Raw genomic sequence first — 14,045 nt, forward strand, 5'->3', positions numbered from 1 at the left:
TCTGGGGGAGAACGAATCAGGGAGGCAGAAAGACTGGAAAGAGGAAATCTAGCTAGGGGATGTTGGGAAAATATAAGCAATAGATAATGAAGCTATGAATAAAGATTTATAATTTGGTATTTGCAATTATTCTTAATGAATATGTAACCAAATCACTAAATATTGTCACCAAATCTGCAGATTCCCTGGCTTTAGAAAAGTAATAATTCTTATTTCACCAGTCCACACTCTCTCATTAAAGTGAGTTATTTTGTTATTGATCTCAGCACAGAGCAGCCAAACAGGATACTTTTCCCTTAGTCTTGGCCCAACTTCCTCCCTGTCTGGAGCCCAGAAGGCATTCGTGGACAGGGGCAAAGCGGGATATTCTGCTGTGACCTCTCTGGCCATAGCCTCTCACCAGGGAGTGGTCAGCTGTCATGAGCAGTATTCAAAATCAGGAACCAAGGTGTGGTCTGAGCTCCTTTAAGCTCCAGGGTTTGGGGGCTACTGGTAAGTCCCCAGAGAAGAGTCCAGAAGAAGAGGATGGAGGGTGGCCCGCTGGGGGGGGAGGGATTCCTCCTCTGTCTCACTGTCAGCCTTCTGCTTCAAGGTAAGATGGGGCAAGAAAAGAGAAGACCAAAGTTCGGTTCTGAAGGATATCTAGGAACTTTCTTCTAGCACCTGAAGGACATTAGAATTAACAAGTTAAATATTTCTTCCATAATGTCAGTGTCTTGATTTCCTTTTGGTGACATATAGGAAGACATTCCACTGCTCAGGACACAGAGCTCTCCTCACTTCCTGCCTGCATAGGGATCTCATTTCACCACCTTTCCAAATCTGCTTTTTCTTGTCCTCCAGTGCTCTTTCCACCACACCTTCATCCTATCCTCCCTACCTCCTTTGATATGATGTCTATGAAAAGAGTAGTCCTGAAAGAGTAAGTAAAATACCAAGGGAGGGTAGGAATCAATCTGAGGTAGAAGAAAGCAGATACTTTGCCTCCACGGGGAGCTATTTGTTCCCAGTCTGGGTGTGTATCTTAAATATTATGGAAAGAGAGAGGAGAAGGCAGGAAAAAAAGACCAAAAAAAAAAAAAGGAAATGAAGCAAAGATTCTGCTCAGGTACTATCCAAATATAAAAACATATATAAAAATATAGAAAAACATCTATTTCTGCTTTATTGACTATGCCAAAGCCTTTGACTGTGTGGATCACAATAAACTGTGGAAAATTCTGAAAGAGATGGGAATACCAGACCATCTGACCTGCCTCTTGAGAAACCTGTATGCAGGTCAGGAAGCAACAGTTAGAACTGGACATGGACCAACAGACTGGTTCCAAATAGGAAAAGGAATACATCAAGGCTGTATACTGTCACCCTGCTTATTTAACTTATACACAGAGTACATCATGAGAAACGCTGGGCTGGAAGAAACACAAGCTGGAATCAAGATTGCCGGGAGAAATATCAATAACCTCAGATATGCGGATGACACCACCCTTATGGCAGAAAGTGAAGAAGAACTAAAGAGCCCCTTGATGAAAGTGAAAGAGGAGAGTGAAAAAGTTGGCTTAAAACTCAACGTTCAGAAAACTAAGATCATGGCATCTGGTCCCATCACTCCATGGGAAATAGATGGGGAAACAGTGGAAACAGTGTCAGACTTTATTTTTGGGGGCTCCAAAATCACTGCTGATGGTGATTGCAGCCATGAAATTAAAAGACACTTACTCCTTGGAAGGAAGGTTATGACCAGCCTAAATAGCATATTTAAAAGCAGAGACATTACTTTGCCAACAAAGGTCTGTCTAGTCAAGGCTATGGTTTTTCCAGTGGTCATGTATGGATGTGAGAGTTGGATGGTGAAGAAAGCTGAGCGCCGAAGAATTGATGCTTTTGAACTGTGGTGTTGGAGAAGACTCTTGAGAGTCCCTTGGAATGTAAGGAGATCCAACCAGTCCATCCTAAAGGAGTTCAGTCCTGGGTGTTCATTGGAAGGACTGATGTTGAAGCTGAAACTCTGGTACTTTGGCGAAGAGTTGACTCATTGGAAAAGACCCTAATTCTGGGAAGGATTGGGGGCAGGCGGAGAAGGAGATGACAGAGGATGAGATGGTTGGATGGCATCACTGACTCAATGGACATGGGTTTGGGTAAACTCCGGGAGTTGGTGATGGACAGGGAGGCCTGGCGTGCTGCAATTCATGGGGTTGCAAAGAGTCGGACACGACTGAGCGACTGAACTGAACTGAACTACCCAAATAGCTCCCTGGCCATGGCCAAGAGCAAAGATCCACATAGGGCTTACTATGTGATTGGCTCAGTGATATGGCCTAATGATCCCAGTGTTGGAAATAAGTTCACTAAATTTGAGATCACTAAATCTGAGAAGGGCAAAATAAGCTAAAGCACCAAAATAACCACACATTCAGAATACCTACTTCGTGTTTCCCATATCTGCCTAGTAAGTAAGGGCAGTTGTTTATCTATCTTATCTTCTTGATAAATCAACTCTGTCTTAGGTAAACAGAAGTCTCTGAAAATGAGGATGAGAAATCATTAGAGCAGATTTATAAGTGACCTTGACTACAAGTCCAAGGGCAGTGCTGGGTAGTGCTAGTAGGTAGATCCAAGAGACCTACGATGGGTGCACCACAGGCCTTCTTGAAGTGGCTGCCATTACAGAAAGGATGAGTTTGCATACAGATTTGGGCAGATTTTGCATGAGGATGAACAATGAGAATGAGAATAGGTACTGACTCAGCTCACCACATCCATTTCCACCATTTGCCTACCAGACCAGCTCATCCTCTCCAGCCCTGGCAGGAAGGATTTTGGCCTTAAGAAGTCTTGGCCCAAGAAGAAGGAGAGCTCACCCATTCCTCCCAGTGAGTCCTCTTTTTTCTCTCTCTGCAGAGAGGCTCCCATCCTAGTAATAGAGGCTCTCTCTCACAGGGTCTCTGCTCACTACAGGAAGAGGCAACATTTTCACCATCAATTGCTCAGGATTTGACCAGCAAGAGGTAGATCCTTCTGCCTTCCAAGCATTGTTTGACTTAAAGGTCTTCTGTCCAGCTACCAAGGTCAGCATTCCCACTCACGTCAACATCTCTTTCATCTGTCTGCCATTCTGGAAATGGTGAGACCTGGTCCCCACTTTCTGTTGCTTCTAACAGGGGATAAGAATCCTCTGCCCTCTAAGCCCAACATTGTATTGGTCTAGTGGTGAGCAACAAGTACTCTGAATGGATTCTGGACCAATTAGAGGGTTTTCCTATGGGATGGGGAGACACAGAGAAGAAGGCTGCAGTGACATTTTTTCAGGAAGGATTTATACTTGAGTCCTGACCTTTCTGGAAGGTTCCAGAAAGAAGTGATCTCTATGTCAATTAAAACCTGAATTGATGTTCATTGCAGCTCTATTTACAATAGCTAGGAGATAGAAGCAACATAGATGTCCATCAACAAATAAATGGATAAAGAAGTTGTTGCACATATATACAATGGAATATTATTCAGCCATAAAAAGGAATGCATTTGAGTCAGTTCTAATGAGGCAGATGAACCAAGAGCTTATTATACAGAGTGAAGCAAGTCAGAAGGAGAAAAACAAATATATTATATTAACACATATACATGGAATCTAGAAAGATGGTACTGATGAAACTATTTGCAGAGCAGCAAAGGAGACGCAGACATAGAGAACAGAATTGTGGACACAGTGGGGAAAGGAGAGGAAGGGATGAATTGAGAAAGTAATACTGAAACATATACATTACCATGTGTAAAACAGATACCAAGTGGGAATATGCTATATGATACAGGGACTCAAACCCAATGCTCTGTGACAACCTAGAGGGGTGGGATGTGGTGGGAGGTGGGAAGGAGGTTCAAGAGGGAGGGGACATAGGTATACCTGTGGAAGATTCATGTTGATGTATGGCAGAAACTAACACAATATTGTAAAGCAATTATCCTCCAACTGAAAAAATAAAAATAAAAAAACAAAAACAAAATTAAGAACTTTCTTTATTTTTTTTTTATTTTTATTTTTTTTAATAAATTTATTTATTTTAGTTGGGGGCTAATTACTTTACAATATTGTAATAGTTTTTGCCATACATTGACATGAATCAGCCATGGGTTTACATGTGTTCCCCTTCCTGGACCCCCCACCCACCTCCCTCCCCATCCCATCCCTCTGGGTCATCCCATTGCCCCAGCCCTGAGCCCTTGTCTCATGCATCGAACATGGAATGGTGTTCTGTTTCACATATGATAATATACATGTTTCAATGCTATTCTCCCAGAACGTCCCACCCTCACCTTCTCCCTCAGAGTCCATAAAATTGTTCTATGCATCTGTGTCTCTTATTCTGTCTCGCATATAGGGTTATCATTACCATCTTTCAAATTCCATATATATGCATTCGTATACTGTATTGGTGTTTTTCTTTCTGGCTTACTTCACTCTGTATAATGGGCTCCAGTTTCATCCATCTCAGTAGAACCGATTCAAATGTATTTTTTTTAATGGCTGAGTAATATTCCATTGTGTATATGTACCACAGCTTCCTTATCCATTCATCTGCTGATGGACATCTAGGTTGCTTCCATGTCCTGGCTATTGTAAACAGTGCTGCGATGAACATTGGGGTACACGCGTCTCTTTCAATTCTGGTTTCCTCGGTGTATATGCCCAGCAGTGGGATTGCTGGAACAAAATAGAAAGCCCAGAGATAAACCCACGCACATATGGACACCTTATCTTCGACAAAGGAGGCAAGAATATACAATGGAGAAAAGACAATCTCTTTAATAAGTGGTGCTGGGAAAACTGGTCAACCACTTGTAAAAGAATGAAACTAGAACACTTCCTAACACCGTACACAAAAATAAACTCAAAATGGATTAAAGATCTAAACGTAAGACCAGAAACTATAAAACTCCTAGAGGAAAACATAGGCAAAACACTCTCCGACATAAATCACAGCAGGATCCTCCATGACCCACCTCCCAGAATATTGGAAATAAAAGTAAAAATAAATAAATGGGACCTAATTAAAATTAAAAGCTTTTGCACAACAAAGGAAACTATAAGAAAGGTGAAAAGACAGCCTTTGGAATGGGAGAAAATAATAGCAAATGAAGCAACAGACAAACAATTAATCTCAAAAATATACAAGCAACTTCTGCAGCTGAATTCCAGAAAAATAAACGACCCAATCAAAAAATGGGCCAAAGAACTAAACAGACATTTCTCCAAAGAAGACATACAGATGGCTAACAAACACATGAAAAGATGCTCAACATCACTCATTATTAGAGAAATGCAAATCAAAACCACAATGAGGTATCATTTCACACCAGTCAGAATGGCTGCTATCCAAAAGTCTACAAGCAATAAATGCTGGAGAGGGTGTGGAGAAAAGGGAACCCTCTTACACTGTTGGTGGGAATGCAAACTAGTACAGCCACTATGGAGAACAGTGTGGAGATTCCTTAAAAAACTGGAAAAGAACTTTCTTTAGAAAGAAAAAAACAAACCTGAATTGTTCCTAGATACAAGGGGAGACAATAAGGAAAAGACAGATCAGCATCTAAAGCAATGCCTGTTCCAATAAATTAGTAAATATTTATAAGAATATGTAGTAGGCATGGGCCAAATCTTTTTGCACTAATAAGCCTGGATGGGAATTTCTTTACCAGGATGCACAGCTCCAGCTTCTGACATCATTCCTGTGAATTACTACAGTAAAGCAGATCAACTCTCCCCCCTTTCCCACTACCAATTATAAGTTTAAATTTGAGGAGTGACTTAAAGGTTTTCCAGACCTCTACCCAATGTACAAATTTTTCTTGGACCAAATAAGTCCATCCAGAACTGGTCCAGGGGACACAAATCTCCCTGGGCAGCTTAGGAAGGTAGAACTGGTAATCCAAGAAAATGGCCAAGTGGTTGCAGACCAATGCACTGGTACAACCCTGGGTCCAAGTGGTTTTAGGCTGTATTTAATGTCTGCCTAGAGAAAAGGCCATTAAGGGGTACTTTGCCAATCAGTTCAGTTCAGTTCAGTTGCTCAGTCGTGTCCGACTCTCTGCGACCCCATGAATTGCAGCACGCCAGGCCTCTCTGTCCATCACCAACTCCCGGAGTCTACCCAAACCCATGTTCATCTAGTCGGTGATGCCATCCAACCATCTCATCCTCTGTCGTCCCCTTCTCCTCCCGCCCCCAATCCTACCCAGCATTAGAGTCTTTTCCAATGAGTCAACCCTTCACATGAGGTGGCCAAAGTATTGGAGTTTCAGCTTCAACATCAGTCCTTCCAATGAACACCCGGGATTGATCTCTTTTAGGATGGATTGATTGGATCTCCTTGCAGTCCAAGGGACTCTCAAGAGTCTTCTCCAACACCACAGTTCAAAAGCATCAATTCTGCGGCACTCAGCTTTCTTCACCGTCCAACTCTCACATCCATACATGACCACTGGAAAAACCATAGCCTGGACTAGACGGACTTTTGTTGGCAAAGTAATATCTCTGCTTTTAAATATGCTATCTAGGTTGGCCATAACCTTCCTTCCAAGGAGTAAGCATCTTTTAATTTCATGGCTGCAGTCACCATCAGCAGTGATTCTGGAGCCCAAAAAAATAAAGTCTGACACTGTTTCCACTGTTTCCCCATCTATTTCCCATGGAGTGATGGGACCAGATGCCATGATCTTAGTTTTCTGAATGCTGAGCTTTAAGCCAACTTTTTCACTCTCCTCCTTCACCTTCATCAAGAGGCTCTTTAGTTCTTCTTCACTCTCTGCCATAAGCGTGGTGTCATCCGCATATCTGAGGTTACTGATATTTCCCCTGGCAGTCTTGATTCCAGCTTGTGCTTCTTCCAGCCCAGCGTTTCTCATGATGTACTCTGCATATAAGTTAAATAAGCAGGGTAATAATATACAGCCTTGACGTACTCCTTTTCCTATTTGGAACCAGTCTGTTGTTCCATGTCAAGTTCTAACTGTTGCTTCCTGACCTGCATACAGGTTTCTCAAGAGGCAGGTCAGATGGTCTGGTATTCCCATCTCTTTCAGAATTTTCCACAGTTTATTGTGATCCACACAGTCAAAGGCTTTGGCATAGTCAATAAAGCAGAAATAGATGTTTTTCTGGAACTCTCTTGCTTTTTCGATGATCCAGCGGATATCGGCAATTTGATCTCTGGTTCCTCTGCCTTTTCTAAAACCAGCTTGAACATCTGGAAGTTCACGGTTCACGCATTGCTGAAGCCTGGCTTGGAAAATTTTGAGCATTACTTTACTAGCATGTGAGATGAGTGCAATTGTGCGGTAGTGTGAGCATTCTTTGGCATTGCCTTTCTTTGGGATTGGAATGAAAACTGACCTTTTCCAGGCCTGTGGCCACTGCTGAGTTTTCCAAATTTGCTGGCATATCGAGTGCAGCACTTTCACAGCATCACCTTTGAGGATTTGAAATAGCTCAACTGGAATTCCATCACCTCCACTAGCTTTGTTCGTAGTGATGCTTTCTAACGCCCACTTGACTTCACATTCCAGGATGTCTGGCAATGATACTTGGCTAATAAAGTAGGGGAGATAGGGTGTGGTCATTAGGGACCCCAGTGGGAGTAAGAGGATCAGAGTTTAAAGACCACTTCCCTGGTGGTCCAGTGATTAAGACTCTGTGCTTCCACTGCAGGGGACAAGGGTTTGATCCCTGGTATGGGAAAGTTTCGCCTGCCATTTAGTATGGCCAAAAAGAAAGAGAAGAAGAAAGTGAGCAGCTGAAGTGGCTCCACCATCACTCACCTCTGCTTCTGCTGCCTTGGCTATAGATGTGGGACAAGCCTTTCATTAGCTAGAACCCAGTAGAGTGCATCAGCAACAACAGACTCACTGTATCAGCTGAGAACCTGTGCCTTCCAGATATCACCATCGTGGAATAATCGTGCATATCTGGGTCAGGGAAAGCCAGCATGAAGCCCATCTGAATTGAGCAACCAAGGGTCAGTACAGGGCACAGGGACATCAGCAGATTCAGATCAGGGCACAGTCTCAATTAGTTGACTCTCACAAAACACTATGAGCAGAAGAGACAACAGAGAGTGACCTTAGAGAAATAGCCCCAATAGTGAGCACAGTAGGAGAAGACCTGGGAAGGGAGGGAAACAAAAGCTGATGAAGACACCCACAGCACCTCTCTCTCTCTGCCTCTCACAAGCAGCATGGATGTGGATCAGGTACCTCCAGGTCTCACTACATATGTCACCAGCCAAGGTCGAATTATAGTACCACAGGCCAATGAAGCTGACCAGCACCTTAACCCAGATATCTTCTACTTTCCTTTTGACCAACAGAACTGCACGCTCACCTTCAGTTCCCTCCTCTACATAGGTGAGTGAGACACATTGTGGTAGCCATTTAAGGTTCAGAGGAAGATATATCAGTGATGCAGGTATTATTTAGGAAGGTTTTAGATCAGTGCTTCTCAACTCTGGCTGCCCACTGAAGCTTTTTAAAAATACCAATAACTATGCATTACCCCAGAAATTCCAAATTAATTGTTCCAAATGGGGTTCTACTACTGTGATTTCTATCTCCCCAGGTGATGCTAATGTGCAGACAGGGTTAAGAACTACTGCTTTAATTTCTCAATAAAGTTTAAAAAATAAACAAAAACTACTGCTTTACCTTAGATAGTCCTTCCACCAAATGAGTCTAACCTGATCCTGACCTGCTGCATGTGTATAATTTTTAGCTCAACCCTGTTAACATTAACAGCCAATACACTTTAACCAGTAATTAATGTAACTGAAGCTACCAGCTATGGCAGAATCAGATAAATAAATCATTGTAACTGGCATGCATGTAATTATAAAAATACTGAGCTGTTCAAGATTTATTCCACTGAAACAACATACAGAATTGGGGAATTGAGAAGAAAAATAGGAAAGACTTCAAAAATTCTTTTTATTTATTTATTTTATTAATTTATTTTTCACTGCACTGGGTCTTCATTGCTGCACACAGGCTTTCTCTCTAGTTGCAGAGCAGGGGCTACTCTCTTGTTGCGGAGCATAGGCTCTAGGGTACATGGGCTTCAGTAGTTGTGGAGCAAGCTTAGTTGCCTCAAGGCATGTGGGATCTTAGTTCCCCTTAGCCAATGCAGGGGACACCAGGGATCGAACCTGTGTCCCCTGCATTGGCAAGTGGATTCTTAACCATTGGACCACCAAAGAAGTCCCTCCAAAATTTCTTGACTCATGTTTGAGTCATAACTAATCTTCCCATAACTTTGACTCTAACAAACAAAAAAAACCTCCTAATGCTGCAGCCCACACGTATATGAATTGCTAGTCCTATGACCCACTTCTGAGAAAACCTAGATGCCTACTTTAAAAGGACAGAGAGGAGAATCTGTGGAAGAAGCTCAGTGGGGGTGGAATTGAATCTTGTGGGCAGGAGACTTGAGGACACTCTGACTGAGCTACCCTGGCCTACTTGCAGTAGACAGCATGCTCCTGGACAAGGAATTGTGGGTGATAGCAGATATACCTTGAAATATCACTCAGACCCGGGGGAGTGGGAGCTTCTGAACACCAGCAAGGCCACCCCAAAGATGTTGATGGACAGCAACCTACATGACCATATCATTTCCTATGTAAGTCCAGGGGCCCCTGTTTGACTTCTGAGTTGCTCTTGATTTTCCTCTTAATCTAAGGCCCTTTAGGATGTAAAAATAGTTCTAAGGAGTTGAGCACCTGCTCCTCATTCCACTCTCTACCCTAACTGCCCTCAAGAAGGATCCCCAAGGCATCTGCCCTGCAGACAGGAGGAGCAGCTGGACTTTTATAAAAATGGATGGTCCTGTCCGATAGTCCAAAGGGCCCCATTTGCCCACAGAAGTCTATAGTTGTGTTCCCAGCAAGTGGGACATAAAGGGAAATTAGACAATGAAATTGGTGGCACTTCTGAAGAGGGTGCAATTCAATGCATCTATTACCCAGAGAGGTCGACCCATGACCAGCCTAAATGGACATCAGCAAAGAATGAATAATCAAATACAGAGTTGAGCCCTCTGGCATTGGTTATTTGCCACATTTGCCACACTCCTTCCCACCAGATGGCCAACAGGTACAGGCCCAGCCTCTTCATCTTAAACCTCCTGGTGCCCAGTAGCTTTCTGGTCACCACTGATGCCCTCAGCTTTTACCTGACAGCAGGAAATAAGAAACTTGCCTCATTCAAGATAACTCTTCTGCTGGGTTACAACGTCCTCCTGCTTATGATTAATGACTACTCCCTGCCAGTGGCACCCCCCTCATCAGTATGGCCCCTCCAGCTCTTGAGAAGAGAAGGGTTGGAGGGACTGGCTGAACTGGCTCAGGGAAGGGAAATATATTGGGCAAAAGAGGCTATGCTTCCCAGGGTGGGATTAGAAGAGAGGAATGAAGTCCTGGCTGATGCCTCTGGCCCTCAGGCAGGCCCAGCTTCCCTCCAGGTGTCTACTCTGCCCTGTGTCTGTCCCTGATGGTGCTCAGCCTGCTGGAGACCATCTTCATCTCCTACCTGCTGCACCTGGCCACCACCCAGCCCCCACCCATGCCTCGCTGGCTCCACTCTGTGCTTCTACACTGCACCAGCCCAAGGACATGCTGCCCCAGCCCAAGGACATGCTGCCCCACTGTGCCCCAGAAGGGAAACACAGGCCTCGACCACCCGCCTGGTGAGGGAAGTCAGCACTGCTCAGGCTTCCTCTTTCATCACCTCTGCTTTTCTGCTCCTGCCTCCTTCCCCACAATCCCCCAGCTGATCTTGGTGGCCCACAGCTGAGTCTGTCTCTCCGTAGGTGTGAAGGAGCCAATGGCGTTTGTGGGGAAGGTGCCAGGTCCCAGAGAGAGAGCTAAATGGGTACCCTCGGTCAGCAAGGACCTAGAAGGAAAATTAGACTCAGAAGCAGCACTTGGTCGGCCTGTGGGTGCAGTTAAGCCACATGATGGACATCCTGCTCTACTGTCTCTACCTGCTCTTCATGGCCACCTCCATCACTATAGTGATCATCCTCTGAAACACCAAGGCATGACATCCATATCCACTTCTCCCTACAAACTACAGCATGACATTTCTCATGGTCTTAGGGCCAGCCAGACACAGGCTCTTTCCTAGTCTTAACCACTTACCTGCAGTGACTACCATGCATATGCATATGTTCAGTCGATTCAATCGTATCCAACTCTTTGCGACTCCATGGACTATAGCCCACAAGGCTCCTCCATCCATGGGATTCTCCAGGCAAGAATACTGTAGTGGGTTGCCATTTCCTTCTCCAGGGGATCTTCCTGACCCCAGGATCGAACTCAAGTCTCCAGCATCTCCTGCATTGCAAGCAGGTTCTTTACTGTTGGAGCCATCAGGGAAGCCCAGTGACTATCACGTGCCCTCTAAATTCCCAAAACAACACAGCCCTACCAAGCAGGCTTAGAACAGCCCTAGACAATATCCTGATGTCTCACATGCCTCAGTCCTCATTCCCACACACTTCAGTGTTCCTTAGCCACACCTAACTTCTGACTCCCTTATCACTGAAGATTGGGGTCAGTGGAGTCTCTCCTCGATTGATTGTCCCAATAAATGACTTTCCAGGAAGCACTGGCTCCTCAATGCATTTATGATCTCCACAAACACTGAGGTAAAGAGCCCTCTTGTAGATAAAAAGCCCAGAGATAAACCCACATACCTAGGGGTACCTTACTTTTCACAAAGGAGGCAAGAATATATAAGGGGGCAAATACAGACTCTTCAATAAGTGATGCTGGGGAAACTGGACAGCTACATGCAAAAGAATGAAATTAGAACACTTCTTAACACCATACACAAAGATAAGCTCAAAATGGATTAAATGTAAGACTAGAAACTATAAAACTCTTAGAGGAAAACATAGGCAGAACATTCTATGACATAAATAACAGCAAGATCCTCTATGACCCACCTCCTAGAGTAATGGAAATAAAAACAAAAGTAAACAAATGGGACCTGATTAAACTTAATAGCTTTTGCACAGCAAAGGAAACTATAAACAGGGTGAAAAAACAACCCTCAGAACAGGATAAAATAACAGCAAATGAAACAACTGACAAAGGATTAATTTCCAAAATATACAAGCAGCTCATGCAAGTCAATACCAGAAAAACAAACAACCCAATCAAAAAGTGGGAAAAAGACCTAAACAGACTTTTCTCCAAAGAAGACATACAAATGGCTAATAAACACATGAAAAAATGCTCCACATCGCTTATTATTAGAGAAATGCAAATCAAGACTACAATGAGATATCACCTCACACCGGTCAGAATGGCCATCATCAAAAAGTCTACAAACAATAAATGCTGGAAAGGGTGTGAAGAAAAGGAACCCTCTTGCACTGCTGGTGGGAATGTAAATTGATACAGCTACTATGGAAGACAGTATGGAGTTTTTTTATTCCTTAAAAAACTAGGAATAAAACCACCATATGACCCAGCAATCCCACTACTAGGCATATACTTTAAGGAAAACAAAATTGAAAATGACACATGGACCCCAACGTTCATTGCAGCACTATTTACAATAGCTAGGACATGGAAGCAACCTAGATGTTCACTGACAGATGAATAGATAAAGAAGCTGTGGTACATACACACAATGGAATATTAGTCATAAAAAGGAACGCATTTAGGTCAGTTCTAATGACGTTGTCTGAACACAGAGCCTATTTTTCAGAGTGAAGTAAGTCAGAAAGAGAAAAATAAATATTGTATACTAATACATATATATGAAATCTAGAAAGATGGTACTGATGAAATTATTTTCAGGGCAGCAATGGAGACACAGACATAGAGAACAGATTTATGGACACAGCTGGATGGGTAGAAAGGAGAAGCCTGGGATGTATGGAAAGAGTAACATGGAAACTTATGTTACCATATGTAAAGTAGATAGCCAATAGGAATTTGCTGTATAATTCAGGGAACTCAAACTGAGGCTCTGTAACAACCTAGAGGTGTGGGATGGGATGGGTGGTGGGAGGGAGTTTCAAGAGGAAGGGGACTTATGTATACCTATGGCTGATTCATGTTGATGCTTGGCAGAAACCAACACAATTCTGTAAAGCAATTGCCCTTCAATTAAAAAATAAATAATTTTTTTTTAAAGCCCCCTTGTAAAAGCTTTGATACTTCATTCTAAACAGGTGCAATGGGATTTGACTTGAAGTCTCTCAGACACTTTCAGAGATTCAGAAGAATGAAAAGGTCATCTCATTTGCAAGAAATTATTATAAAATATTTAAATTATAAAATGTGCCTTTCATCAACCATTTTCATTTCACTTTCCTTTGTGTCAAGTTTTATTCTGACAGGCTCCTATAATCTCACAAAATCAAATAGAGAGGGCCTTCTGAATACATATACACGCTTGAAGAAGGGCCAGGAAGACTAGTTAAGGGCCTCAATTAAAGAGTTCGAGTTAAATAGTCCTATAGCCACATAAAGGAATGCTCTGCAGCCATTTAAAGTGAGAATGTAGATCTATGTAAAAACCAGGGAAACAGGTCCATGATATATAGTGTGGAAAAAACAAGTTATAAAACAGTATGTATATAAAATTTCTGTTTAAAAAAAAAAAGAGTGCTAGATAGAAATGCAGAGGGAAAGATATGGATAGCTGAAAGTGTTAGTTTCTCATTCGTGTCCCTTTGTGACCCCATGGACTATAGCCCACCAGGCTCCTCTGTCCATGGAATTCTCCAGGCAAGAATACTGGAGTGGGTTGCCATTTCCTCCTCCAATGGACAGCTAGACATGGAAAACAAAAATAACAAGAGCTAACTTTGTCCAGGATAATGGGATTATGAGGATTGTTATCTTCTTTTACATTCTTGTCTGTGTTTTCAATGCATGCATGCTCAGTTACTCAGTTGTGTCCAACTCTTTGTGACCCCATTAGCTGTAGCATACCAGGCTCCCCTGTCCATGGAATATTCCAGGCAAGAATACTGGAGT

General features: G+C 43.0%; 1 pseudogene; it reads left to right on the forward strand.

Annotated features, from left to right (window-relative positions):
- Positions 1–525: 525 nt before the first annotated feature.
- Positions 526–11,172, forward strand: LOC145539604 (5-hydroxytryptamine receptor 3C-like; annotated as a pseudogene).
- The last annotated feature ends 2,873 nt before the right edge of the window (positions 11,173–14,045 follow it).

Source organism: Giraffa tippelskirchi, chromosome 2 (genome assembly GCF_054371585.1).
Source record: "Giraffa tippelskirchi isolate mGirTip1 chromosome 2, T2T-mGirTip1v1.2.pri, whole genome shotgun sequence".
In the NCBI taxonomy this organism is placed as follows: domain Eukaryota; kingdom Metazoa; phylum Chordata; class Mammalia; order Artiodactyla; family Giraffidae; genus Giraffa; species Giraffa tippelskirchi.